This window comes from Primulina tabacum, chromosome 10, assembly GCF_025594145.1.
Source record: "Primulina tabacum isolate GXHZ01 chromosome 10, ASM2559414v2, whole genome shotgun sequence".
Lineage (NCBI taxonomy): Eukaryota > Viridiplantae > Streptophyta > Magnoliopsida > Lamiales > Gesneriaceae > Primulina > Primulina tabacum.
This window is the reverse complement of record NC_134559.1, coordinates 41,776,167-41,801,979: the sequence shown is the minus strand read 5'-3', so window position 1 is coordinate 41,801,979 and position 25,813 is coordinate 41,776,167. Positions and strand designations below refer to the sequence as shown.

General features: G+C 45.2%; 31 non-coding genes across 31 annotated transcripts; all 31 read right to left on the bottom strand.

Moving 5' to 3' along the window:
- Nucleotides 1-404: 404 nt before the first annotated feature.
- On the bottom strand, nt 405-524 carry LOC142513609 (5S ribosomal RNA). The gene has a single exon (XR_012809547.1). It is a non-coding gene; the product is annotated as a 5S ribosomal RNA (ribosomal RNA).
- Nucleotides 525-1,196: 672 nt separating this feature from the next.
- LOC142509866 (5S ribosomal RNA) lies at nt 1,197-1,315 on the bottom strand. The gene has a single exon (XR_012808014.1). It is a non-coding gene; the product is annotated as a 5S ribosomal RNA (ribosomal RNA).
- Nucleotides 1,316-1,993: 678 nt separating this feature from the next.
- LOC142507109 (5S ribosomal RNA) lies at nt 1,994-2,113 on the bottom strand. The gene has a single exon (XR_012805373.1). It is a non-coding gene; the product is annotated as a 5S ribosomal RNA (ribosomal RNA).
- Nucleotides 2,114-2,796: 683 nt separating this feature from the next.
- Nucleotides 2,797-2,915, bottom strand: LOC142513750 (5S ribosomal RNA). Its single transcript, XR_012809679.1, has one exon. It is a non-coding gene; the product is annotated as a 5S ribosomal RNA (ribosomal RNA).
- A 685-nt stretch (nt 2,916-3,600) lies between these two features.
- LOC142513748 (5S ribosomal RNA) lies at nt 3,601-3,719 on the bottom strand. The gene has a single exon (XR_012809677.1). It is a non-coding gene; the product is annotated as a 5S ribosomal RNA (ribosomal RNA).
- Nucleotides 3,720-4,397: 678 nt separating this feature from the next.
- On the bottom strand, nt 4,398-4,514 carry LOC142508091 (5S ribosomal RNA). The gene has a single exon (XR_012806323.1). It is a non-coding gene; the product is annotated as a 5S ribosomal RNA (ribosomal RNA).
- Nucleotides 4,515-5,197: 683 nt separating this feature from the next.
- Nucleotides 5,198-5,315, bottom strand: LOC142514244 (5S ribosomal RNA). Its single transcript, XR_012810147.1, has one exon. It is a non-coding gene; the product is annotated as a 5S ribosomal RNA (ribosomal RNA).
- Nucleotides 5,316-5,998: 683 nt separating this feature from the next.
- On the bottom strand, nt 5,999-6,117 carry LOC142513898 (5S ribosomal RNA). Its single transcript, XR_012809821.1, has one exon. It is a non-coding gene; the product is annotated as a 5S ribosomal RNA (ribosomal RNA).
- Nucleotides 6,118-6,801: 684 nt separating this feature from the next.
- Nucleotides 6,802-6,919, bottom strand: LOC142510563 (5S ribosomal RNA). Its single transcript, XR_012808658.1, has one exon. It is a non-coding gene; the product is annotated as a 5S ribosomal RNA (ribosomal RNA).
- Nucleotides 6,920-7,604: 685 nt separating this feature from the next.
- LOC142513887 (5S ribosomal RNA) lies at nt 7,605-7,723 on the bottom strand. The gene has a single exon (XR_012809810.1). It is a non-coding gene; the product is annotated as a 5S ribosomal RNA (ribosomal RNA).
- A 683-nt stretch (nt 7,724-8,406) lies between these two features.
- LOC142513875 (5S ribosomal RNA) lies at nt 8,407-8,525 on the bottom strand. Its single transcript, XR_012809798.1, has one exon. It is a non-coding gene; the product is annotated as a 5S ribosomal RNA (ribosomal RNA).
- Nucleotides 8,526-9,194: 669 nt separating this feature from the next.
- On the bottom strand, nt 9,195-9,313 carry LOC142513863 (5S ribosomal RNA). The gene has a single exon (XR_012809787.1). It is a non-coding gene; the product is annotated as a 5S ribosomal RNA (ribosomal RNA).
- A 676-nt stretch (nt 9,314-9,989) lies between these two features.
- Nucleotides 9,990-10,108, bottom strand: LOC142506867 (5S ribosomal RNA). Its single transcript, XR_012805142.1, has one exon. It is a non-coding gene; the product is annotated as a 5S ribosomal RNA (ribosomal RNA).
- Nucleotides 10,109-10,790: 682 nt separating this feature from the next.
- Nucleotides 10,791-10,909, bottom strand: LOC142513851 (5S ribosomal RNA). Its single transcript, XR_012809776.1, has one exon. It is a non-coding gene; the product is annotated as a 5S ribosomal RNA (ribosomal RNA).
- A 1,459-nt stretch (nt 10,910-12,368) lies between these two features.
- LOC142514204 (5S ribosomal RNA) lies at nt 12,369-12,487 on the bottom strand. Its single transcript, XR_012810110.1, has one exon. It is a non-coding gene; the product is annotated as a 5S ribosomal RNA (ribosomal RNA).
- Nucleotides 12,488-13,168: 681 nt separating this feature from the next.
- Nucleotides 13,169-13,287, bottom strand: LOC142506856 (5S ribosomal RNA). Its single transcript, XR_012805131.1, has one exon. It is a non-coding gene; the product is annotated as a 5S ribosomal RNA (ribosomal RNA).
- Nucleotides 13,288-13,971: 684 nt separating this feature from the next.
- LOC142513839 (5S ribosomal RNA) lies at nt 13,972-14,090 on the bottom strand. The gene has a single exon (XR_012809765.1). It is a non-coding gene; the product is annotated as a 5S ribosomal RNA (ribosomal RNA).
- A 682-nt stretch (nt 14,091-14,772) lies between these two features.
- LOC142506845 (5S ribosomal RNA) lies at nt 14,773-14,891 on the bottom strand. Its single transcript, XR_012805120.1, has one exon. It is a non-coding gene; the product is annotated as a 5S ribosomal RNA (ribosomal RNA).
- A 681-nt stretch (nt 14,892-15,572) lies between these two features.
- LOC142506832 (5S ribosomal RNA) lies at nt 15,573-15,691 on the bottom strand. The gene has a single exon (XR_012805108.1). It is a non-coding gene; the product is annotated as a 5S ribosomal RNA (ribosomal RNA).
- A 682-nt stretch (nt 15,692-16,373) lies between these two features.
- LOC142513828 (5S ribosomal RNA) lies at nt 16,374-16,492 on the bottom strand. The gene has a single exon (XR_012809754.1). It is a non-coding gene; the product is annotated as a 5S ribosomal RNA (ribosomal RNA).
- Nucleotides 16,493-17,175: 683 nt separating this feature from the next.
- On the bottom strand, nt 17,176-17,294 carry LOC142513816 (5S ribosomal RNA). Its single transcript, XR_012809743.1, has one exon. It is a non-coding gene; the product is annotated as a 5S ribosomal RNA (ribosomal RNA).
- A 682-nt stretch (nt 17,295-17,976) lies between these two features.
- Nucleotides 17,977-18,095, bottom strand: LOC142513805 (5S ribosomal RNA). The gene has a single exon (XR_012809732.1). It is a non-coding gene; the product is annotated as a 5S ribosomal RNA (ribosomal RNA).
- A 684-nt stretch (nt 18,096-18,779) lies between these two features.
- On the bottom strand, nt 18,780-18,898 carry LOC142513793 (5S ribosomal RNA). Its single transcript, XR_012809721.1, has one exon. It is a non-coding gene; the product is annotated as a 5S ribosomal RNA (ribosomal RNA).
- Nucleotides 18,899-19,580: 682 nt separating this feature from the next.
- On the bottom strand, nt 19,581-19,699 carry LOC142513782 (5S ribosomal RNA). Its single transcript, XR_012809710.1, has one exon. It is a non-coding gene; the product is annotated as a 5S ribosomal RNA (ribosomal RNA).
- A 682-nt stretch (nt 19,700-20,381) lies between these two features.
- Nucleotides 20,382-20,500, bottom strand: LOC142513771 (5S ribosomal RNA). The gene has a single exon (XR_012809699.1). It is a non-coding gene; the product is annotated as a 5S ribosomal RNA (ribosomal RNA).
- Nucleotides 20,501-21,182: 682 nt separating this feature from the next.
- On the bottom strand, nt 21,183-21,301 carry LOC142513758 (5S ribosomal RNA). The gene has a single exon (XR_012809687.1). It is a non-coding gene; the product is annotated as a 5S ribosomal RNA (ribosomal RNA).
- Nucleotides 21,302-21,982: 681 nt separating this feature from the next.
- On the bottom strand, nt 21,983-22,101 carry LOC142506820 (5S ribosomal RNA). Its single transcript, XR_012805097.1, has one exon. It is a non-coding gene; the product is annotated as a 5S ribosomal RNA (ribosomal RNA).
- A 683-nt stretch (nt 22,102-22,784) lies between these two features.
- LOC142513746 (5S ribosomal RNA) lies at nt 22,785-22,903 on the bottom strand. The gene has a single exon (XR_012809676.1). It is a non-coding gene; the product is annotated as a 5S ribosomal RNA (ribosomal RNA).
- A 682-nt stretch (nt 22,904-23,585) lies between these two features.
- On the bottom strand, nt 23,586-23,704 carry LOC142513735 (5S ribosomal RNA). The gene has a single exon (XR_012809665.1). It is a non-coding gene; the product is annotated as a 5S ribosomal RNA (ribosomal RNA).
- Nucleotides 23,705-24,387: 683 nt separating this feature from the next.
- LOC142516471 (5S ribosomal RNA) lies at nt 24,388-24,506 on the bottom strand. Its single transcript, XR_012812264.1, has one exon. It is a non-coding gene; the product is annotated as a 5S ribosomal RNA (ribosomal RNA).
- A 682-nt stretch (nt 24,507-25,188) lies between these two features.
- LOC142513724 (5S ribosomal RNA) lies at nt 25,189-25,307 on the bottom strand. Its single transcript, XR_012809654.1, has one exon. It is a non-coding gene; the product is annotated as a 5S ribosomal RNA (ribosomal RNA).
- Between the last annotated feature and the right edge of the window lie 506 nt (nt 25,308-25,813).

The window sequence follows — 25,813 nt, the reverse complement described above, 5'->3', positions numbered from 1 at the left end:
ACAAAATCGATAAATGTTCCCAGAAAATAGAAAAAAAATAAGAAGAAGGAAATAACGAATGTAAAGCTATTATTTCTGGGATACGATTAAAATGGAACCGGAATCGAATTTCGAACTTCCTAAGCGGATTTCTCGAGGAAACGAAAGCTTAACAGAAGCGGTAAATCGCAAATTAGAGGGTCTTAGAGAAGGAATTCGGCTAAAATCTCGTCAGCTCATTGCGTAGTAGTAATGAGTCTCGTCCGTTTGCCCGTTTACAATCAAATTAGCCTACAATTTTGTCCAAATCCGGCAGTGCCCGAGCTACTTTCATTTCACATGTCTTATCTGGTCCCGATCGAGATTCAGATGATTTGAGCCGAAAATCGTCTGTCAACAAGTAATCAAATAGAAAAACACGAAAAGGGTTGCAACACGAGGACTTCCCAGGGGGTCACCCATCCTAGTACTGCTCTCGCCCAAGCACGCTTAACTTCGGAGTTTCTGATGGGATCCGGTGCATTAGTGCTGGTATGATCGCACCCGACATTGAGTGGGATGTTTTTTATATCCCTCGAGTACGTGTGGAGCGGGCGGCGATGGACAACACGCGGCACTGCTCGCCCAATCATAACCATGAAGTTAAGCGTTCTGGCGCGATGGCAGAGGTAGGATGGGTGACCTCCCTGGGAAGACCTCGTGTCGCGACCGTTTACGTAAATTATGGATAAAACAGTCGAAATAATTGTTTTTAATGAGTTAACCGTCTCCGGAGTAATCTGCGTCATACCCTTCCGCACAGAACCGGCTCACGACAACAAAAATCGATAAATGTTCCCAGAAAATAGAAAAAAAAATAAGAAGAAGGAAATAACGAATGTAAAGCTATTATATCTGGGATACGATAAAATGGAACCGGAATCGAATTTCGAACTTCCTAAGCGGATTTCTCGAGGAAACGAAAGCTTAACAGAAGCGGTAAATCGCAAATTAGAGGGTCTTAGAGAAGGAATTCGGCTAAAATCTCGTCAGCTCATTGCGTAGTAATGAGTCTCGTCCGTTTGCCCGTTTACAATCAAATTAGCCTATTTTGTCCAAATCCGGCAGTGCCCGAGCTACTTTCATTCACATGTCTTATCTGGTCCCGATCGAGATTCAGATGATTTGAGCCGAAAATCGTCTGTCAACAAGTAATAATCAAATAGAAAAACACGAAAAGGGTGCAACACGAGGACTTCCCAGGGGGTCACCCATCCTAGTACTGCTCTCGCCCAAGCACGCTTAACTTCGGAGTTCTGATGGGATCCGGTGCATTAGTGCTGGTATGATCGCACCGACATTGAGTGGGATGTTTATTCTTATATCCCTCGAGTACGTGTGGAGCGGGCGGCGATGGACAACACGCGGCATGCTCTCGCCCAATCATAACCATGAAGTTAAGCGTTCTGGCGCGATGGCAAGGCTAGGATGGGTGACCTCCCTGGGAAGACCTCGTGTCGCGACGTTTACGTAAATTATGGATAAAACAGTCGAAAATAATTGTTTTAATGAGTTAACCGTCTCCGGAGTAATCTGCGTCATACCCTTCCGCACAGAACCGGCTCACGACAACAAAAATCGATAAATGTTCCCAGAAAATAGAAAAAAATAAGAAGAAGGAAATAAACGAATGTAAGCTATTATTATGCCTCGGATACGATAAAATGGAACCGGAATCGAATTTCGAACTTCCTAAGCGGATTTCTCGAGGAAAACGAAAGCTTAACAGAAGCGTAAATCGCAAATTAGAGGGTCTTAGAGAAGGAATTCGGCTAAAATCTCGTCAGCTCATTGCGTATAATGAGTCTCGTCCGTTTGCCCGTTTACAATCAAATTAGCCTAGAATTTGTCCAAATCCGGCAGTGCCCGAGCTACTTTCATTTCACATGTCTTATCTGGTCCCGATCGAGATTCAGATGATTTGAGCCGAAACATCGTCTGTCAACAAGTAATCAGAAATAGAAAAACACGAAAAGGGGTGCAACACGAGGACTTCCCAGGGGGTCACCCATCCTAGTACTGCTCTCGCCCAAGCACGCTTAACTTCGGAGTTTTGATGGGATCCGGTGCCATTAGTGCTGGTATGATCTCACCAGACATTGATTGGGATGTTTAGTCTTATATCCTCGAGTACGTGTGGAGCGGGCGGCGATGGACAACACGCGCACTGCTCTCGCCCAATCATAACCATGAAGTTAAGCGTTCTGGCGCGATGGCAGAGCTAGGATGGGTGACCTCCCTGGGAAGACCTCTGTGTCGCGACCGTTTACGTAAATTATGGATAAAACAGTCGAAATAATTATTTTAATGAGTTAACCGTCTCCGGTGTAATCTGCGTCATACCCTTCCGCACAAAACCGGCTCACGACAACAAAAATCGATAAATGTTCCCAGAAAATAGAAAAAAAAAATAAGAAGAAGGAAATAACGAATGTAAAGCTATTATTATTCCTTGGATACGATAAAATGGAACCAGAATCGAATTTCGAACTTCCTAAGCGGATTTCTCGAGGAAACGAAAGCTTAACAGAAGCGGTAAATCGCAAATTAGAGGGTCTTAGAGAAGGAATTCGGCTAAAATCTCGTCAGCTCATTGCGTAGTAATGAGTCTCGTCCGTTTGCCCGTTTACAATCAAATTAGCCTAGAATTTTGTCCAAATCCGGCAGTGCCCGAGCTACTTTCATTTCACATGTCTTATCTGGTCCCGATCGAGATTCAGATGATTTGAGCCGAAACTCGTCTGTCAACAAGTAATCAAAAATAGAAAAACACGAAAAAGGGAGCAACACGAGGACTTCCCAGGGGGTCACCCATCCTAGTACTGCTCTCGCCCAAGCACGCTTAACTTCGGATTTCTGATGGGATCCGGTGCATTAGTGCAGGTATGATCGCACCCGACATTGAGTGGGATGTTATTCTTATATCCCTCGAGTACGTGTGGAGCGGGCGGCGATGGACAACACGCGGCACTGCTCTCGCCCAATCAAAACCATGAAGCTAAGCGTTCTAGCGTGATGGCATAGCTAGGATGGGTGACCTCCTTGGGAAGACCTCGTGTCGCGACCGTTTACGTAAATTATAGATAAAACAGTCGAAATAATTGTTTTTAATGAGTTGACCGTCTCCAGAGTAATCTGCGTCATACCCTTCCGCACAGAACCGGCTCACGACAACAAAAATCGATAAATGTTCCCAGAAAATAGAAAAAAAAAATAAGAAGAAGGAAATAACGAATGTAAAGCTATTATTATTTCTTTGTATACGATAAAATGGAACCAGAATCGAATTTCGAACTTCCTAAGCGGATTTCTCGAGGAAACGAAAGCTTAACAGAAGCGGTAAATCGCAAATTAGAGGGTCTTAGAGAAAGAATTCGGCTAAAATCTCGTCAGCTCATTGCGTAGTAATGAGTCTCGTCCGTTTGCCCGTTTACAATCAAATTAGCCTAGAATTTTGTCCAAATCCGGCAGTGCCCGAGCTACTTTCATTTCACATGTCTTATCTGGTCCCGATCGAGATTCAGATGATTTGAGCCGAAAATCGTATATTAACAAATAATCAAAAATAGAAAAACACGAAAAGGGGTGCAACACGAGGACTTCCCAAGGGGTCACCCATCCTAGTACTGCTCTCGCCCAAGCACGCATAACTTCGGAGTTCTGAAGGGATCCGGTGCATTAGTGCTGGTATGATCGCACCCGACATTGAGTGGGATGTTTATTCTTATATCTCTCGAGTACGTGTGGAGCGGGCGGCGATGGACAACAGGCGGCACTGCTCTCGCCCAATAATAACCATGAAGTTAAGCGTTCTGGCGCGATGGCAGAGCTAGGATGGGTGACCTCCCTGGGAAGACCTCGTGTCGCGACCGTTTACGTAATATATGGATAAAACAGTCGAAATAATTGTTTTAATGAGTTAATCGTCTCCGGAGTAATCTGCGTCATACCCTTCCGCACAGAACCGGCTCACGACAACAAAAATCGATAAATGTTCCCAGAAAATAGAAAAAAAATAAGAAGAAGGAAATAACGAATGTAAAGCTATTATTTCTTGGGTATACGATAAAAATGGAACCAGAATCGATTTCGAACTTCCTAAGCGGATTTCTCTGAGGAAACAGAAGCTTAAACAAAGCGGTAAATCGCAAATTAGAGGGTCTAGAGAAAGGGAATTCGGCTAACTCTCGTCAGCTCATTGCGTAGTAATGAGTCTCGTCCGTTTGCCCGTTTACAATCAAATTAGCCTAGAATTTTGTCCAAATCGCAGTGCCCGAGCTACTTTCAGTTTCACATGTCTTATCTGGTCCCGACGAGATTCAGATTATTTGAGCCGAACTCGTCGTGCACAAGTAATCAAAATAGAAAAACACGAAAAAGGGGTGCAACACGAGGACTTCCCAGGGGTCACCCATCCTAGTACTGCTCTCGCCCAAGCACGCTTAACTTCGGAGTTTGATGGGATCCGGTGCATTAGTGCTGGGATGATCGCACCAGACATTGAGTGGGAGTTTATTCTTATATCCCTCGAGTACGTGTGGAGCGGGGCGGCGATGGACAACACGCGGCACTGCTCTCGCCCAATCATAACCATGAAGTTAGCGTTCTGGCGCGATGGCAGAGGTAGGATGGGTGACCTCCTGGGAAGACCTCGTGTCGCGACCGTTTACCGTAAATTATGGATAAAACAGTCGAAATAATTGTTTTTAATGAGTTAACCGTCTCCGGTAGTAATCTGCGTCATACCCTTCCGCACAGAACCGGCTCACGACAACAAAAATCGATAAATGTTCCCAGAAAATAGAAAAAAAATAAGAAGAAGGAAATAACGAATGTAAAGCTATTATTATGCCTGGGATACGATAAAATGGAACCAGAATCGAATTTCGAACTTCCTAAGCGGATTTCTCGAGGAAACGAAAGCTTAACAGAAGCGGTAAATCGCAAATTAGAGGGTCTTAGAGAAGGAATTCGGCTAAAATCTCGTCAGCTCATTGCGTAGTAATGAGTCTCGTCCGTTTGCCCGTTTACAATCAAATTAGCCTAGAATTTTGTCCAAATCCGGCAGTGCCCGAGCTACTTTCATTTCACATGTCTTATCTGGTCCTGATCGAGATTCAGATTATTTGAGCCGAAACTCGTCTGTCAACAAGTAATCAGAAATAGAAAAACACGAAAAGGGGTGCAACACGAGGACTTCCCAGGGGGTCACCCATCCTAGTACTGCTCTCGCCCAAGCACGCTTAACTTCGGAGTTTGATGGGATCCGGTGCATTAGTGCTGGTATGATCGCACCCGACATTGAGTGGGATGTTTATTCTTATATCCCTCGAGTACGTGTGGAGCGGGCGGCGATGGACAACACGCGGCACTGCTCTCGCCCAATCATAACCATGAAGTTAAGCGTTCTGGCGCGATGGCAGAGGTAGGATGGGTGACCTCCCTGGGAAGACCTCGTGTCGCGACCGTTTACGTAAATTATGGATAAAACAGTCGAAATAATTATTTTAATGAGTTAACCGTCTCCGGTGTAATCTGCGTCATACCCTTCCGCACAAAACCGGCTCACGACAACAAAAATCGATAAATGTTCCCAGAAAATAGAAAAAAAAATAAGAAGAAGGAAATAACGAATGTAAAGCTATTATTATTCTTGGGATACGATAAAATGGAACCAGAATCGAATTTCGAACTTCCTAAGCGGATTTCTCGAGGAAACGAAAGCTTAACAGAAGCGGTAAATCGCAAATTAGAGGGTCTTAGAGAAGGAATTCGGCTAAAATCTCGTCAGCTCATTGCGTAGTAATGAGTCTCGTCCGTTTGCCCGTTTACAATCAAATTAGCCTAGAATTTTGTCCAAATCCGGCAGTGCCCGAGCTACTTTCATTTCACATGTCTTATCTGGTCCCGATCGAGATTCAGATGATTTGAGCCGAAACTCGTCTGTCAACAAGTAATCAGAAATAGAAAAACACGAAAAGGGGTGCAACACGAGGACTTCCCAGGGGGTCACCCATCCTAGTACTGCTCTCGCCCAAGCACGCTTAACTTCGGAGTTCTGATGGGATCCGGTGCATTAGTGCTGGTATGATCGCACCCGACATTGAGTGGGATGTTTATTCTTATATCCCTCGAGTACGTGTGGAGCGGGCGGCGATGGACAACACGCGGCACTGCTCTCGCCCAATCATAACCATGAAGTTAAGCGTTCTGGCGCGATGGCAGAGCTAGGATGGGTGACCTCCCTGGGAAGACCTCGTGTCGCGACCGTTTACGTAAATTATGGATAAAACAGTCGAAATAATTGTTTTTAATGAGTTAACCGTCTCCGGAGTAATCTGCGTCATACCCTTCCGCACAGAACCGGCTCACGACAACAAAAATCGATAAATGTTCCCAGAAAATAGAAAAAAAAATAAGAAGAAGGAAATAACGAATGTAAAGCTATTATTATGTCTGGGGATACGATAAAATGGAACCAGAATCGAATTTCGAACTTCCTAAGCGGATTTCTCGAGGAAACGAAAGCTTAACAGAAGCGGTAAATCGCAAATTAGAGGGTCTTAGAGAAGGAATTCGGCTAAAATCTCGTCAGCTCATTGCGTAGTAATGAGTCTCGTCCGTTTGCCCGTTTACAATCAAATTAGCCTACAATTTTGTCCAAATCCGGCAGTGCCCGAGCTACTTTCATTTCACATGTCTTATCTGGTCCCGATCGAGATTCAGATGATTTGAGCCGAAAATCGTCTGTCAACAAGTAATCAAAATAGAAAAACACGAAAAGGGGTGCAACACGAGGACTTCCCAGGGGTCACCCATCCTAGTACTGCTCTCGCCCAAGCACGCTTAACTTCGGAGTTCTGATGGGATCCGGTGCATTAGTGCTGGTATGATCGCACCCGACATTGAGTGGGATGTTTATTCTTATATCCCTCGAGTACGTGTGGAGCGGGCGGCGATGGACAACACGCGGCACTGCTCTCGCCCAATCATAACCATGAAGTTAAGCGTTCTGGCGCGATGGCAGAGCTAGGATGGGTGACCTCCCTGGGAAGACCTCGTGTCGCGACCGTTTACGTAAATTATGGATAAAACAGTCGAAATAATTGTTTTTAATGAGTTAACCGTCTCCGGAGTAATCTGCGTCATACCCTTCCGCACAGAACCGGCTCACGACAACAAAAATCGATAAATGTTCCCAGAAAATAGAAAAAAAAATAAGAAGAAGGAAATAACGAATGTAAAGCTATTATTATGCCTGGGATACGATAAAATGGAACCAGGAATCGAATTTCGAACTTCCTAAGCGGATTTCTCGAGGAAACGAAAGCTTAACAGAAGCGGTAAATCGCAAATTAGAGGGTCTTAGAGAAGGAATTCGGCTAAAATCTCGTCAGCTCATTGCGTAGTAATGAGTCTCGTCCGTTTGCCCGTTTACAATCAAATTAGCCTACAATTTTGTCCAAATCCGGCAGTGCCCGAGCTACTTTCATTTCACATGTCTTATCTGGTCCCGATCGAGATTCAGATGATTTGAGCCGAAAATCGTCTGTCAACAAGTAATCAAAAATAGAAAAACACGAAAAGGGGTGCAACACGAGGACTTCCCAGGGGGTCACCCATCCTAGTACTGCTCTCGCCCAAGCACGCTTAACTTCGGAGTTCTGATGGGATCCGGTGCATTAGTGCTGGTATGATCGCACCCGACATTGAGTGGGATGTTTATTCTTATATCCCTCGAGTACGTGTGGAGCGGGCGGCGATGGACAACACGCGGCACTGCTCTCGCCCAATCATAACCATGAAGTTAAGCGTTCTGGCGCGATGGCAGAGGTAGGATGGGTGACCTCCCTGGGAAGACCTCGTGTCGCGACCGTTTACGTAAATTATGGATAAAACAGTCGAAATAATTGTTTTTAATGAGTTAACCGTCTCCGGAGTAATCTGCGTCATACCCTTCCGCACAGAACCGGCTCACGACAACAAAAATCGATAAATGTTCCCAGAAAATAGAAAAAAAAATAAGAAGAAGGAAATAACGAATGTAAAGCTATTATTATGCTGGGATACGATAAAATGGAACCAGAATCGAATTTCGAACTTCCTAAGCGGATTTCTCGAGGAAACGAAAGCTTAACAGAAGCGGTAAATCGCAAATTAGAGGGTCTTAGAGAAGGAATTCGGCTAAAATCTCGTCAGCTCATTGCGTAGTAATGAGTCTCGTCCGTTTGCCCGTTTACAATCAAATTAGCCTACAATTTTGTCCAAATCCGGCAGTGCCCGAGCTACTTTCATTTCACATGTCTTATCTGGTCCCGATCGAGATTCAGATGATTTGAGCCGAAAATCGTCTGTCAACAAGTAATCAAAAATAGAAAAACACGAAAAGGGGTGCAACACGAGGACTTCCCAGGGGGTCACCCATCCTAGTACTGCTCTCGCCCAAGCACGCTTAACTTCGGAGTTCTGATGGGATCCGGTGCATTAGTGCTGGTATGATCGCACCCGACATTGAGTGGGATGTTTATTCTTATATCCCTCGAGTACGTGTGGAGCGGGCGGCGATGGACAACACGCGGCACTGCTCTCGCCCAATCATAACCATGAAGTTAAGCGTTCTGGCGCGATGGCAGAGGTAGGATGGGTGACCTCCCTGGGAAGACCTCGTGTCGCGACCGTTTACGTAAATTATGGATAAAACAGTCGAAATAATTGTTTTTAATGAGTTAACCGTCTCCGGAGTAATCTGCGTCATACCCTTCCGCACAGAACCGGCTCACGACAACAAAAATCGATAAATGTTCCCAGAAAATAGAAAAAAAAATAAGAAGAAGGAAATAACGAATGTAAAGCTATTATTATGCCTGGGATCCGGAATCGAATTTCGAACTTCCTAAGCGGATTTCTCGAGGAAACGAAAGCTTAACAGAAGCGGTAAATCGCAAATTAGAGGGTCTTAGAGAAGGAATTCGGCTAAAATCTCGTCAGCTCATTGCGTAGTAATGAGTCTCGTCCGTTTGCCCGTTTACAATCAAATTAGCCTACAATTTTGTCCAAATCCGGCAGTGCCCGAGCTACTTTCATTTCACATGTCTTATCTGGTCCCGATCGAGATTCAGATGATTTGAGCCGAAACTCGTCTGTCAACAAGTAATCAAAATAGAAAAACACGAAAAGGGGTGCAACACGAGGACTTCCCAGGGGGTCACCCATCCTAGTACTGCTCTCGCCCAAGCACGCTTAACTTCGGAGTTCTGATGGGATCCGGTGCATTAGTGCTGGTATGATCGCACCCGACATTGAGTGGGATGTTTATTCTTATATCCCTCGAGTACGTGTGGAGCGGGCGGCGATGGACAACACGCGGCACTGCTCTCGCCCAATCATAACCATGAAGTTAAGCGTTCTGGCGCGATGGCAGAGGTAGGATGGGTGACCTCCCTGGGAAGACCTCGTGTCGCGACCGTTTACGTAAATTATGGATAAAACAGTCGAAATAATTGTTTTTAATGAGTTAACCGTCTCCGGAGTAATCTGCGTCATACCCTTCCGCACAGAACCGGCTCACGACAACAAAAATCGATAAATGTTCCAGAAAATAGAAAAAAAAATAAGAAGAAGGAAATAACGAATGTAAAGCTATTATTATGCTTGGGATACGATAAAATGGAACCAGAATCGAATTTCGAACTTCCTAAGCGGATTTCTCGAGGAAACGAAAGCTTAACAGAAGCGGTAAATCGCAAATTAGAGGGTCTTAGAGAAGGAATTCGGCTAAAATCTCGTCAGCTCATTGCGTAGTAATGAGTCTCGTCCGTTTGCCCGTTTAGAATCAAATTAGCCTACAATTTTGTCCAAATCCGGCAGTGCCCGAGCTACTTTCATTGTCTTATCTGGTCCCGATCGAGATTCAGATGATTTGAGCCGAAAATCTTCTGTCAACAAGTAATCAGAAATAGAAAAACACGAAAAGGGTGCAACACGAGGACTTCCCAGGGGGTCACCCATCCTAGTACTGCTCTCGCCCAAGCACGCTTAACTTCGGAGTTCTGATGGGATCCGGTGCATTAGTGCTGGTATGATCGCACCCGACATTGAGTGGGATGTTTATTCTTATATCCCTCGAGTACGTGTGGAGCGGGCGGCGATGGACAACACGCGGCACTGCTCTCGCCCAATCATAACCATGAAGTTAAGCGTTCTGGCGCGATGGCAGAGCTAGGATGGGTGACCTCCCTGGGAAGACCTCGTGTCGCGACCGTTTACGTAAATTATGGATAAAACAGTCGAAATAATTGTTTTAATGAGTTAACCGTCTCCGGAGTAATCTGCGTCATACCCTTCCGCACAGAACCGGCTCACGACAACAAAAATCGATAAATGTTCCCAGAAAATAGAAAAAAAAATAAGAAGAAGGAAATAACGAATGTAAAGCTATTATTATGCTGGGATACGATAAAATGGAACCGGAATCGAATTTCGAACTTCCTAAGCGGATTTCTCGAGGAAACGAAAGCTTAACAGAAGCGGTAAATCGCAAATTAGAGGGTCTTAGAGAAGGAATTCGGCTAAAATCTCGTCAGCTCATTGCGTAGTAATGAGTCTCGTCCGTTTGCCCGTTTACAATCAAATTAGCCTACAATTTTGTCCAAATCCGGCAGTGCCCGAGCTACTTTCATTTCACATGTCTTATCTGGTCCCGATCGAGATTCAGATGATTTGAGCCGAAAATCGTCTGTCAACAAGTAATCAAAATAGAAAAACACGAAAAAGGGGTGCAACACGAGGACTTCCCAGGGGGTCACCCATCCTAGTACTGCTCTCGCCCAAGCACGCTTAACTTCGGAGTTCTGATGGGATCCGGTGCATTAGTGCTGGTATGATCGCACCCGACATTGAGTGGGATGTTTATTCTTATATCCCTCGAGTACGTGTGGAGCGGGCGGCGATGGACAACACGCGGCACTGCTCTCGCCCAATCATAACCATGAAGTTAAGCGTTCTGGCGCGATGGCAGAGCTAGGATGGGTGACCTCCCTGGGAAGACCTCGTGTCGCGACCGTTTACGTAAATTATGGATAAAACAGTCGAAATAATTGTTTTTAATGAGTTAACCGTCTCCGGAGTAATCTGCGTCATACCCTTCCGCACAGAACCGGCTCACGACAACAAAAATCGATAAATGTTCCCAGAAAATAGAAAAAAAATAAGAAGAAGGAAATAACGAATGTAAAGCTATTATTATGCCTGGGATACGATAAAATGGAACCGGAATCGAATTTCGAACTTCCTAAGCGGATTTCTCGAGGAAACGAAAGCTTAACAGAAGCGGTAAATCGCAAATTAGAGGGTCTTAGAGAAGGAATTCGGCTAAAATCTCGTCAGCTCATTGCGTAGTAATGAGTCTCGTCCGTTTGCCCGTTTACAATCAAATTAGCCTACAATTTTGTCCAAATCCGGCAGTGCCCGAGCTACTTTCATTTCACATGTCTTATCTGGTCCCGATCGAGATTCAGATGATTTGAGCCGAAACTCGTCTGTCAACAAGTAATCAAAAATAGAAAAACACGAAAAGGGTGCAACACGAGGACTTCCCAGGGGGTCACCCATCCTTAACTTCGGAGTTCTGATGGGATCCGGTGCATTAGTGCTGGTATGATCGCACCCGACATTGAGTGGGATGTTTATTCTTATATCCCTCGAGTACGTGTGGAGCGGGCGGCGATGGACAACACGCGGCACTGCTCTCGCCCAATCATAACCATGAAGTTAAGCGTTCTGGCGCGATGGCAGAGCTAGGATGGGTGACCTCCCTGGGAAGACCTCGTGTCGCGACCGTTTACGTAAATTATGGATAAAACAGTCGAAATAATTGTTTTTAATGAGTTAACCGTCTCCGGAGTAATCTGCGTCATACCCTTCCGCACAGAACCGGCTCACGACAACAAAAATCGATAAATGTTCCCAGAAAATAGAAAAAAAATAAGAAGAAGGAAATAACGAATGTAAAGCTATTATTATGCCTGGGATACGATAAAATGGAACCGGAATCGAATTTCGAACTTCCTAAGCGGATTTCTCGAGGAAACGAAAGCTTAACAGAAGCGGTAAATCGCAAATTAGAGGGTCTTAGAGAAGGAATTCGGCTAAAATCTCGTCAGCTCATTGCGTAGTAATGAGTCTCGTCCGTTTGCCCGTTTACAATCAAATTAGCCTACAATTTTGTCCAAATCCGGCAGTGCCCGAGCTACTTTCATTTCACATGTCTTATCTGGTCCCGATCGAGATTCAGATGATTTGAGCCGAAACTCGTCTGTCAACAAGTAATCAGAAATAGAAAAACACGAAAAGGGGTGCAACACGAGGACTTCCCAGGGGGTCACCCATCCTAGTACTGCTCTCGCCCAAGCACGCTTAACTTCGGAGGTTTGATGGGATCCGGTGCATTAGTGCTGGTATGATCGCACCAGACATTGAGTGGGATGTTTATTCTTATATCCCTCGAGTACGTGTGGAGCGGGCGGCGATGGACAACACGCGGCACTGCTCTCGCCCAATCATAACCATGAAGTTAAGCGTTCTGGCGCGATGGCAGAGCTAGGATGGGTGACCTCCCTGGGAAGACCTCGTGTCGCGACCGTTTACGTAAATTATGGATAAAACAGTCGAAATAATTGTTTTTAATGAGTTAACCGTCTCCGGAGTAATCTGCGTCATACCCTTCCGCACAGAACCGGCTCACGACAACAAAAATCGATAAATGTTCCCAGAAAATAGAAAAAAAATAAGAAGAAGGAAATAACGAATGTAAAGCTATTATTATGCCTGGGATACGATAAAATGGAACCGGAATCGAATTTCGAACTTCCTAAGCGGATTTCTCGAGGAAACGAAAGCTTAACAGAAGCGGTAAATCGCAAATTAGAGGGTCTTAGAGAAGGAATTCGGCTAAAATCTCGTCAGCTCATTGCGTAGTAATGAGTCTCGTCCGTTTGCCCGTTTACAATCAAATTAGCCTACAATTTTGTCCAAATCCGGCAGTGCCCGAGCTACTTTCATTTCACATGTCTTATCTGGTCCCGATCGAGATTCAGATGATTTGAGCCGAAAATCGTCTGTCAACAAGTAATCAAAATAGAAAAACACGAAAAGGGTGCAACACGAGGACTTCCCAGGGGGTCACCCATCCTAGTACTGCTCTCGCCCAAGCACGCTTAACTTCGGAGTTCTGATGGGATCCGGTGCATTAGTGCTGGTATGATCGCACCCGACATTGAGTGGGATGTTTATTCTTATATCCCTCGAGTACGTGTGGAGCGGGCGGCGATGGACAACACGCGGCACTGCTCTCGCCCAATCATAACCATGAAGTTAAGCGTTCTGGCGCGATGGCAGAGCTAGGATGGGTGACCTCCCTGGGAAGACCTCGTGTCGCGACCGTTTACGTAAATTATGGATAAAACAGTCGAAATAATTGTTTTTAATGAGTTAACCGTCTCCGGAGTAATCTGCGTCATACCCTTCCGCACAGAACCGGCTCACGACAACAAAAATCGATAAATGTTCCCAGAAAATAGAAAAAAAAATAAGAAGAAGGAAATAACGAATGTAAAGCTATTATTATGCCTGGGATACGATAAAATGGAACCAGAATCGAATTTCGAACTTCCTAAGCGGATTTCTCGAGGAAACGAAAGCTTAACAGAAGCGGTAAATCGCAAATTAGAGGGTCTTAGAGAAGGAATTCGGCTAAAATCTCGTCAGCTCATTGCGTAGTAATGAGTCTCGTCCGTTTGCCCGTTTACAATCAAATTAGCCTACAATTTTGTCCAAATCCGGCAGTGCCCGAGCTACTTTCATTTCACATGTCTTATCTGGTCCCGATCGAGATTCAGATGATTTGAGCCGAAAATCGTCTGTCAACAAGTAATCAAAAATAGAAAAACACGAAAAGGGGTGCAACACGAGGACTTCCCAGGGGGTCACCCATCCTAGTACTGCTCTCGCCCAAGCACGCTTAACTTCGGAGTTCTGATGGGATCCGGTGCATTAGTGCTGGTATGATCGCACCCGACATTGAGTGGGATGTTTATTCTTATATCCCTCGAGTACGTGTGGAGCGGGCGGCGATGGACAACACGCGGCACTGCTCTCGCCCAATCATAACCATGAAGTTAAGCGTTCTGGCGCGATGGCAGAGCTAGGATGGGTGACCTCCCTGGGAAGACCTCGTGTCGCGACCGTTTACGTAAATTATGGATAAAACAGTCGAAATAATTGTTTTTAATGAGTTAACCGTCTCCGGAGTAATCTGCGTCATACCCTTCCGCACAGAACCGGCTCACGACAACAAAAATCGATAAATGTTCCCAGAAAATAGAAAAAAAATAAGAAGAAGGAAATAACGAATGTAAAGCTATTATTATGCCTGGGATACGATAAAATGGAACCGGAATCGAATTTCGAACTTCCTAAGCGGATTTCTCGAGGAAACGAAAGCTTAACAGAAGCGGTAAATCGCAAATTAGAGGGTCTTAGAGAAGGAATTCGGCTAAAATCTCGTCAGCTCATTGCGTAGTAATGAGTCTCGTCCGTTTGCCCGTTTACAATCAAATTAGCCTACAATTTTGTCCAAATCCGGCAGTGCCCGAGCTACTTTCATTTCACATGTCTTATCTGGTCCCGATCGAGATTCAGATGATTTGAGCCGAAAATCGTCTGTCAACAAGTAATCAAAATAGAAAAACACGAAAAAGGGTGCAACACGAGGACTTCCCAGGGGGTCACCCATCCTAGTACTGCTCTCGCCCAAGCACGCTTAACTTCGGAGTTCTGATGGGATCCGGTGCATTAGTGCTGGTATGATCGCACCCGACATTGAGTGGGATGTTTATTCTTATATCCCTCGAGTACGTGTGGAGCGGGCGGCGATGGACAACACGCGGCACTGCTCTCGCCCAATCATAACCATGAAGTTAAGCGTTCTGGCGCGATGGCAGAGCTAGGATGGGTGACCTCCCTGGGAAGACCTCGTGTCGCGACCGTTTACGTAAATTATGGATAAAACAGTCGAAATAATTGTTTTTAATGAGTTAACCGTCTCCGGAGTAATCTGCGTCATACCCTTCCGCACAGAACCGGCTCACGACAACAAAAATCGATAAATGTTCCCAGAAAATAGAAAAAAAATAAGAAGAAGGAAATAACGAATGTAAAGCTATTATTATGCCTGGGATACGATAAAATGGAACCGGAATCGAATTTCGAACTTCCTAAGCGGATTTCTCGAGGAAACGAAAGCTTAACAGAAGCGGTAAATCGCAAATTAGAGGGTCTTAGAGAAGGAATTCGGCTAAAATCTCGTCAGCTCATTGCGTAGTAATGAGTCTCGTCCGTTTGCCCGTTTACAATCAAATTAGCCTACAATTTTGTCCAAATCCGGCAGTGCCCGAGCTACTTTCATTTCACATGTCTTATCTGGTCCCGATCGAGATTCAGATGATTTGAGCCGAAAATCGTCTGTCAACAAGTAATCAAAATAGAAAAACACGAAAAGGGTGCAACACGAGGACTTCCCAGGGGGTCACCCATCCTAGTACTGCTCTCGCCCAAGCACGCTTAACTTCGGAGTTCTGATGGGATCCGGTGCATTAGTGCTGGTATGATCGCACCCGACATTGAGTGGGATGTTTATTCTTATATCCCTCGAGTACGTGTGGAGCGGGCGGCGATGGACAACACGCGGCACTGCTCTCGCCCAATCATAACCATGAAGTTAAGCGTTCTGGCGCGATGGCAGAGCTAGGATGGGTGACCTCCCTGGGAAGACCTCGTGTCGCGACCGTTTACGTAAATTATGGATAAAACAGTCGAAATAATTGTTTTTAATGAGTTAACCGTCTCCGGAGTAATCTGCGTCATACCCTTCCGCACAGAACCGGCTCACGACAACAAAAATCGATAAATGTTCCCAGAAAATAGAAAAAAAATAAGAAGAAGGAAATAACGAATGTAAAGCTATTATTATGCCTGGGATACGATAAAATGGAACCGGAATCGAATTTCGAACTTCCTAAGCGGATTTCTCGAGGAAACGAAAGCTTAACAGAAGCGGTAAATCGCAAATTAGAGGGTCTTAGAGAAGGAATTCGGCTAAAATCTCGTCAGCTCATTGCGTAGTAATGAGTCTCGTCCGTTTGCCCGTTTACAATCAAATTAGCCTACAATTTTGTCCAAATCCGGCAGTGCCCGAGCTACTTTCATTTCACATGTCTTATCTGGTCCCGATCGAGATTCAGATGATTTGAGCCGAAAATCGTCTGTCAACAAGTAATCAAAATAGAAAAACACGAAAAGGGGTGCAACACGAGGACTTCCCAGGGGGTCACCCATCCTAGTACTGCTCTCGCCCAAGCACGCTTAACTTCGGAGTTCTGATGGGATCCGGTGCATTAGTGCTGGTATGATCGCACCCGACATTGAGTGGGATGTTTATTCTTATATCCCTCGAGTACGTGTGGAGCGGGCGGCGATGGACAACACGCGGCACTGCTCTCGCCCAATCATAACCATGAAGTTAAGCGTTCTGGCGCGATGGCAGAGGTAGGATGGGTGACCTCCCTGGGAAGACCTCGTGTCGCGACCGTTTACGTAAATTATGGATAAAACAGTCGAAATAATTGTTTTTAATGAGTTAACCGTCTCCGGAGTAATCTGCGTCATACCCTTCCGCACAGAACCGGCTCACGACAACAAAAATCGATAAATGTTCCCAGAAAATAGAAAAAAAATAAGAAGAAGGAAATAACGAATGTAAAGCTATTATTATGCCTGGGATACGATAAAATGGAACCGGAATCGAATTTCGAACTTCCTAAGCGGATTTCTCGAGGAAACGAAAGCTTAACAGAAGCGGTAAATCGCAAATTAGAGGGTCTTAGAGAAGGAATTCGGCTAAAATCTCGTCAGCTCATTGCGTAGTAATGAGTCTCGTCCGTTTGCCCGTTTACAATCAAATTAGCCTACAATTTTGTCCAAATCCGGCAGTGCCCGAGCTACTTTCATTTCACATGTCTTATCTGGTCCCGATCGAGATTCAGATGATTTGAGCCGAAAATCGTCTGTCAACAAGTAATCAAAAATAGAAAAACACGAAAAGGGGTGCAACACGAGGACTTCCCAGGGGGTCACCCATCCTAGTACTGCTCTCGCCCAAGCACGCTTAACTTCGGAGTTCTGATGGGATCCGGTGCATTAGTGCTGGTATGATCGCACCCGACATTGAGTGGGATGTTTATTCTTATATCCCTCGAGTACGTGTGGAGCGGGCGGCGATGGACAACACGCGGCACTGCTCTCGCCCAATCATAACCATGAAGTTAAGCGTTCTGGCGCGATGGCAGAGCTAGGATGGGTGACCTCCCTGGGAAGACCTCGTGTCGCGACCGTTTACGTAAATTATGGATAAAACAGTCGAAATAATTGTTTTTAATGAGTTAACCGTCTCCGGAGTAATCTGCGTCATACCCTTCCGCACAGAACCGGCTCACGACAACAAAAATCGATAAATGTTCCCAGAAAATAGAAAAAAAATAAGAAGAAGGAAATAACGAATGTAAAGCTATTATTATGCCTGGATACGATAAAATGGAACCGGAATCGAATTTCGAACTTCCTAAGCGGATTTCTCGAGGAAACGAAAGCTTAACAGAAGCGGTAAATCGCAAATTAGAGGGTCTTAGAGAAGGAATTCGGCTAAAATCTCGTCAGCTCATTGCGTAGTAATGAGTCTCGTCCGTTTGCCCGTTTACAATCAAATTAGCCTACAATTTTGTCCAAATCCGGCAGTGCCCGAGCTACTTTCATTTCACATGTCTTATCTGGTCCCGATCGAGATTCAGATGATTTGAGCCGAAAATCGTCTGTCAACAAGTAATCAAAAATAGAAAAACACGAAAAGGGGTGCAACACGAGGACTTCCCAGGGGGTCACCCATCCTAGTACTGCTCTCGCCCAAGCACGCTTAACTTCGGAGTTCTGATGGGATCCGGTGCATTAGTGCTGGTATGATCGCACCCGACATTGAGTGGGATGTTTATTCTTATATCCCTCGAGTACGTGTGGAGCGGGCGGCGATGGACAACACGCGGCACTGCTCTCGCCCAATCATAACCATGAAGTTAAGCGTTCTGGCGCGATGGCAGAGCTAGGATGGGTGACCTCCCTGGGAAGACCTCGTGTCGCGACCGTTTACGTAAATTATGGATAAAACAGTCGAAATAATTGTTTTTAATGAGTTAACCGTCTCCGGAGTAATCTGCGTCATACCCTTCCGCACAGAACCGGCTCACGACAACAAAAATCGATAAATGTTCCCAGAAAATAGAAAAAAAAATAAGAAGAAGGAAATAACGAATGTAAAGCTATTATTATGCCTGGGATACGATAAAATGGAACCGGAATCGAATTTCGAACTTCCTAAGCGGATTTCTCGAGGAAACGAAAGCTTAACAGAAGCGGTAAATCGCAAATTAGAGGGTCTTAGAGAAGGAATTCGGCTAAAATCTCGTCAGCTCATTGCGTAGTAATGAGTCTCGTCCGTTTGCCCGTTTACAATCAAATTAGCCTACAATTTTGTCCAAATCCGGCAGTGCCCGAGCTACTTTCATTTCACATGTCTTATCTGGTCCCGATCGAGATTCAGATGATTTGAGCCGAAAATCGTCTGTCAACAAGTAATCAAAAATAGAAAAACACGAAAAGGGGTGCAACACGAGGACTTCCCAGGGGGTCACCCATCCTAGTACTGCTCTCGCCCAAGCACGCTTAACTTCGGAGTTCTGATGGGATCCGGTGCATTAGTGCTGGTATGATCGCACCCGACATTGAGTGGGATGTTTATTCTTATATCCCTCGAGTACGTGTGGAGCGGGCGGCGATGGACAACACGCGGCACTGCTCTCGCCCAATCATAACCATGAAGTTAAGCGTTCTGGCGCGATGGCAGAGGTAGGATGGGTGACCTCCCTGGGAAGACCTCGTGTCGCGACCGTTTACGTAAATTATGGATAAAACAGTCGAAATAATTGTTTTTAATGAGTTAACCGTCTCCGGAGTAATCTGCGTCATACCCTTCCGCACAGAACCGGCTCACGACAACAAAAATCGATAAATGTTCCCAGAAAATAGAAAAAAAATAAGAAGAAGGAAATAACGAATGTAAAGCTATTATTATGCCTGGGATACGATAAAATGGAACCAGAATCGAATTTCGAACTTCCTAAGCGGATTTCTCGAGGAAACGAAAGCTTAACAGAAGCGGTAAATCGCAAATTAGAGGGTCTTAGAGAAGGAATTCGGCTAAAATCTCGTCAGCTCATTGCGTAGTAATGAGTCTCGTCCGTTTGCCCGTTTACAATCAAATTAGCCTACAATTTTGTCCAAATCCGGCAGTGCCCGAGCTACTTTCATTTCACATGTCTTATCTGGTCCCGATCGAGATTCAGATGATTTGAGCCGAAAATCGTCTGTCAACAAGTAATCAAAATAGAAAAACACGAAAAGGGGTGCAACACGAGGACTTCCCAGGGGGTCACCCATCCTAGTACTGCTCTCGCCCAAGCACGCTTAACTTCGGAGTTCTGATGGGATCCGGTGCATTAGTGCTGGTATGATCGCACCCGACATTGAGTGGGATGTTTATTCTTATATCCCTCGAGTACGTGTGGAGCGGGCGGCGATGGACAACACGCGGCACTGCTCTCGCCCAATCATAACCATGAAGTTAAGCGTTCTGGCGCGATGGCAGAGGTAGGATGGGTGACCTCCCTGGGAAGACCTCGTGTCGCGACCGTTTACGTAAATTATGGATAAAACAGTCGAAATAATTGTTTTTAATGAGTTAACCGTCTCCGGAGTAATCTGCGTCATACCCTTCCGCACAGAACCGGCTCACGACAACAAAAATCGATAAATGTTCCCAGAAAATAGAAAAAAAATAAGAAGAAGGAAATAACGAATGTAAAGCTATTATTATGCCTGGGATACGATAAAATGGAACCGGAATCGAATTTCGAACTTCCTAAGCGGATTTCTCGAGGAAACGAAAGCTTAACAGAAGCGGTAAATCGCAAATTAGAGGGTCTTAGAGAAGGAATTCGGCTAAAATCTCGTCAGCTCATTGCGTAGTAATGAGTCTCGTCCGTTTGCCCGTTTACAATCAAATTAGCCTACAATTTTGTCCAAATCCGGCAGTGCCCGAGCTACTTTCATTTCACATGTCTTATCTGGTCCCGATCGAGATTCAGATGATTTGAGCCGAAACTCGTCTGTCAACAAGTAATCAAAATAGAAAAACACGAAAAGGGGTGCAACACGAGGACTTCCCAGGGGGTCACCCATCCTAGTACTGCTCTCGCCCAAGCACGCTTAACTTCGGAGTTCTGATGGGATCCGGTGCATTAGTGCTGGTATGATCGCACCCGACATTGAGTGGGATGTTTATTCTTATATCCCTCGAGTACGTGTGGAGCGGGCGGCGATGGACAACACGCGGCACTGCTCTCGCCCAATCATAACCATGAAGTTAAGCGTTCTGGCGCGATGGCAGAGCTAGGATGGGTGACCTCCCTGGGAAGACCTCGTGTCGCGACCGTTTACGTAAATTATGGATAAAACAGTCGAAATAATTGTTTTTAATGAGTTAACCGTCTCCGGAGTAATCTGCGTCATACCCTTCCGCACAGAACCGGCTCACGACAACAAAAATCGATAAATGTTCCCAGAAAATAGAAAAAAAATAAGAAGAAGGAAATAACGAATGTAAAGCTATTATTATGCTTGGGATACGATAAAATGGAACCGGAATCGAATTTCGAACTTCCTAAGCGGATTTCTCGAGGAAACGAAAGCTTAACAGAAGCGGTAAATCGCAAATTAGAGGGTCTTAGAGAAGGAATTCGGCTAAAATCTCGTCAGCTCATTGCGTAGTAATGAGTCTCGTCCGTTTGCCCGTTTACAATCAAATTAGCCTACAATTTTGTCCAAATCCGGCAGTGCCCGAGCTACTTTCATTTCACATGTCTTATCTGGTCCCGATCGAGATTCAGATGATTTGAGCCGAAACTCGTCTGTCAACAAGTAATCAAAATAGAAAAACACGAAAAGGGGTGCAACACGAGGACTTCCCAGGGGGTCACCCATCCTAGTACTGCTCTCGCCCAAGCACGCTTAACTTCGGAGTTCTGATGGGATCCGGTGCATTAGTGCTGGTATGATCGCACCCGACATTGAGTGGGATGTTTATTCTTATATCCCTCGAGTACGTGTGGAGCGGGCGGCGATGGACAACACGCGGCACTGCTCTCGCCCAATCATAACCATGAAGTTAAGCGTTCTGGCGCGATGGCAGAGCTAGGATGGGTGACCTCCCTGGGAAGACCTCGTGTCGCGACCGTTTACGTAAATTATGGATAAAACAGTCGAAATAATTGTTTTTAATGAGTTAACCGTCTCCGGAGTAATCTGCGTCATACCCTTCCGCACAGAACCGGCTCACGACAACAAAAATCGATAAATGTTCCCAGAAAATAGAAAAAAAATAAGAAGAAGGAAATAACGAATGTAAAGCTATTATTATGCTTGGGATACGATAAAATGGAACCAGAATCGAATTTCGAACTTCCTAAGCGGATTTCTCGAGGAAACGAAAGCTTAACAGAAGCGGTAAATCGCAAATTAGAGGGTCTTAGAGAAGGAATTCGGCTAAAATCTCGTCAGCTCATTGCGTAGTAATGAGTCTCGTCCGTTTGCCCGTTTACAATCAAATTAGCCTACAATTTTGTCCAAATCCGGCAGTGCCCGAGCTACTTTCATTTCACATGTCTTATCTGGTCCCGATCGAGATTCAGATGATTTGAGCCGAAAATCGTCTGTCAACAAGTAATCAAAATAGAAAAACACGAAAAGGGTGCAACACGAGGACTTCCCAGGGGGTCACCCATCCTAGTACTGCTCTCGCCCAAGCACGCTTAACTTCGGAGTTCTGATGGGATCCGGTGCATTAGTGCTGGTATGATCGCACCCGACATTGAGTGGGATGTTTATTCTTATATCCCTCGAGTACGTGTGGAGCGGGCGGCGATGGACAACACGCGGCACTGCTCTCGCCCAATCATAACCATGAAGTTAAGCGTTCTGGCGCGATGGCAGAGCTAGGATGGGTGACCTCCCTGGGAAGACCTCGTGTCGCGACCGTTTACGTAAATTATGGATAAAACAGTCGAAATAATTGTTTTTAATGAGTTAACCGTCTCCGGAGTAATCTGCGTCATACCCTTCCGCACAGAACCGGCTCACGACAACAAAAATCGATAAATGTTCCCAGAAAATAGAAAAAAAATAAGAAGAAGGAAATAACGAATGTAAAGCTATTATTATGCCTGGGATACGATAAAATGGAACCGGAATCGAATTTCGAACTTCCTAAGCGGATTTCTCGAGGAAACGAAAGCTTAACAGAAGCGGTAAATCGCAAATTAGAGGGTCTTAGAGAAGGAATTCGGCTAAAATCTCGTCAGCTCATTGCGTAGTAATGAGTCTCGTCCGTTTGCCCGTTTACAATCAAATTAGCCTACAATTTTGTCCAAATCCGGCAGTGCCCGAGCTACTTTCATTTCACATGTCTTATCTGGTCCCGATCGAGATTCAGATGATTTGAGCCGAAACTCGTCTGTCAACAAGTAATCAAAAATAGAAAAACACGAAAAGGGGTGCAACACGAGGACTTCCCAGGGGGTCACCCATCCTAGTACTGCTCTCGCCCAAGCACGCTTAACTTCGGAGTTCTGATGGGATCCGGTGCATTAGTGCTGGTATGATCGCACCCGACATTGAGTGGGATGTTTATTCTTATATCCCTCGAGTACGTGTGGAGCGGGCGGCGATGGACAACACGCGGCACTGCTCTCGCCCAATCATAACCATGAAGTTAAGCGTTCTGGCGCGATGGCAGAGCTAGGATGGGTGACCTCCCTGGGAAGACCTCGTGTCGCGACCGTTTACGTAAATTATGGATAAAACAGTCGAAATAATTGTTTTTAATGAGTTAACCGTCTCCGGAGTAATCTGCGTCATACCCTTCCGCACAGAACCGGCTCACGACAACAAAAATCGATAAATGTTCCCAGAAAATAGAAAAAAAATAAGAAGAAGGAAATAACGAATGTAAAGCTATTATTATGCTTGGGATACGATAAAATGGAACCGGAATCGAATTTCGAACTTCCTAAGCGGATTTCTCGAGGAAACGAAAGCTTAACAGAAGCGGTAAATCGCAAATTAGAGGGTCTTAGAGAAGGAATTCGGCTAAAATCTCGTCAGCTCATTGCGTAGTAATGAGTCTCGTCCGTTTGCCCGTTTACAATCAAATTAGCCTACAATTTTGTCCAAATCCGGCAGTGCCCGAGCTACTTTCATTTCACATGTCTTATCTGGTCCCGATCGAGATTCAGATGATTTGAGCCGAAAATCGTCTGTCAACAAGTAATCAAAATAGAAAAACACGAAAAGGGGTGCAACACGAGGACTTCCCAGGGGGTCACCCATCCTAGTACTGCTCTCGCCCAAGCACGCTTAACTTCGGAGTTCTGATGGGATCCGGTGCATTAGTGCTGGTATGATCGCACCCGACATTGAGTGGGATGTTTATTCTTATATCCCTCGAGTACGTGTGGAGCGGGCGGCGATGGACAACACGCGGCACTGCTCTCGCCCAATCATAACCATGAAGTTAAGCGTTCTGGCGCGATGGCAGAGGTAGGATGGGTGACCTCCCTGGGAAGACCTCGTGTCGCGACCGTTTACGTAAATTATGGATAAAACAGTCGAAATAATTGTTTTTAATGAGTTAACCGTCTCCGGAGTAATCTGCGTCATACCCTTCCGCACAGAACCGGCTCACGACAACAAAAATCGATAAATGTTCCCAGAAAATAGAAAAAAAATAAGAAGAAGGAAATAACGAATGTAAAGCTATTATTATTCCTGGGATACGATAAAATGGAACCAGAATCGAATTTCGAACTTCCTAAGCGGATTTCTCGAGGAAACGAAAGCTTAACAGAAGCGGTAAATCGCAAATTAGAGGGTCTTAGAGAAGGAATTCGGCTAAAATCTCGTCAGCTCATTGCGTAGTAATGAGTCTCGTCCGTTTGCCCGTTTACAATAAAATTAGCCTACAATTTTGTCCAAATCCGGCAGTGCCCGAGCTACTTTCATTTCACATGTCTTATCTGGTCCCGATCGAGATTCAGATGATTTGAGCCGAAAATCGTCTGTCAACAAGTAATCAAAAATAGAAAAACACGAAAAAGGGTGCAACACGAGGACTTCCCAGGGGGTCACCCATCCTAGTGCTGCTCTCGCCCAAGCATGTTTAACTTCGAAGTTCTGATGGGATCCGGTGCATTAGTGCTGGTATGATCGCACCCGACATTGAGTGGGATGTTTATTCTTATATCCCTCGAGTACGTGTGGAGCGGGCGGCGATGGACAACACGCGGCACTGCTCTCGCCCAATCATAACCATGAAGTTAAGCGTTCTGGCGCGATGGCAGAGCTAGGATGGGTGACCTCCCTGGGAAGACCTCGTGTCGCGACCGTTTACGTAAATTATGGATAAAACAGTCGAAATAATTGTTTTTAATGAGTTAACCGTCTCCGGAGTAATCTGCGTCATACCCTTCCGCACAGAACCGGCTCACGACAACAAAAATCGATAAATGTTCCCAGAAAATAGAAAAAAAATAAGAAGAAGGAAATAACGAATGTAAAGCTATTATTATGCCTGGGATACGATAAAATGGAACCAGAATCGAATTTCGAACTTCCTAAGCGGATTTCTCGAGGAAACGAAAGCTTAACAGAAGCGGTAAATCGCAAATTAGAGGGTCTTAGAGAAGGAATTCGGCTAAAATCTCGTCAGCTCATTGCGTAGTAATGAGTCTCGTCCGTTTGCCCGTTTACAATCAAATTAGCCTACAATTTTGTCCAAATCCGGCAGTGCCCGAGCTACTTTCATTTCACATGTCTTATCTGGTCCCGATCGAGATTCAGATGATTTGAGCCGAAAATCGTCTGTCAACAAGTAATCAAAATAGAAAAACACGAAAAGGGGTGCAACACGAGGACTTCCCAGGGGGTCACCCATCCTAGTACTGCTCTCGCCCAAGCACGCTTAACTTCGGAGTTCTGATGGGATCCGGTGCATTAGTGCTGGTATGATCGCACCCGACATTGAGTGGGATGTTTATTCTTATATCCCTCGAGTACGTGTGGAGCGGGCGGCGATGGACAACACGCGGCACTGCTCTCGCCCAATCATAACCATGAAGTTAAGCGTTCTGGCGCGATGGCAGAGCTAGGATGGGTGACCTCCCTGGGAAGACCTCGTGTCGCGACCGTTTACGTAAATTATGGATAAAACAGTCGAAATAATTGTTTTTAATGAGTTAACCGTCTCCGGAGTAATCTGCGTCATACCCTTCCGCACAGAACCGGCTCACGACAACAAAAATCGATAAATGTTCCCAGAAAATAGAAAAAAAATAAGAAGAAGGAAATAACGAATGTAAAGCTATTATTATGCCTGGGATACGATAAAATGGAACCGGAATCGAATTTCGAACTTCCTAAGCGGATTTCTCGAGGAAACGAAAGCTTAACAGAAGCGGTAAATCGCAAATTAGAGGGTCTTAGAGAAGGAATTCGGCTAAAATCTCGTCAGCTCATTGCGTAG